We start from the raw sequence: 382 nt of genomic DNA, 5'->3' as shown, positions 1-382 counted from the left end.
TTTGTGATTATATTTTATACATTCTTTAAGTCCAAAGCACCCGCCCGGTCGTTGTCGGCAGCTCGCGAAAACAACACAATTTAAAGTGTCAAAGCATTTATCACGACCTTAAAAAACAAATGCCTTTGATTCCTCCTCCATTAGCCTCTGCATTATCTGAGGCGGTACCCAAACACCTCTCGACAGCGGGAAGTCGTCGACCTCTTAAGTAGACCTCTTGTCGGAGGTGACTAAGGACAGGGTACGTGATGAGAGCGAAATGATTGTCGAGGCCTTTTTACGCACGCAGCCTTATCTGTTTCTCGGCCGCCCTGCGGTCGGGCTGGACGCTGGCCGGCTTTGGCCTCTCGATTCGGGCGGACTCCTGCACAGGGAAGTAATC

The sequence above is a fragment of the Penaeus monodon genome, chromosome 23, assembly GCF_015228065.2.
Source record: "Penaeus monodon isolate SGIC_2016 chromosome 23, NSTDA_Pmon_1, whole genome shotgun sequence".
In the NCBI taxonomy this organism is placed as follows: domain Eukaryota; kingdom Metazoa; phylum Arthropoda; class Malacostraca; order Decapoda; family Penaeidae; genus Penaeus; species Penaeus monodon.
The sequence above is the reverse complement of the archived record's forward strand: the minus strand, read 5'-3'. Positions refer to the sequence as shown.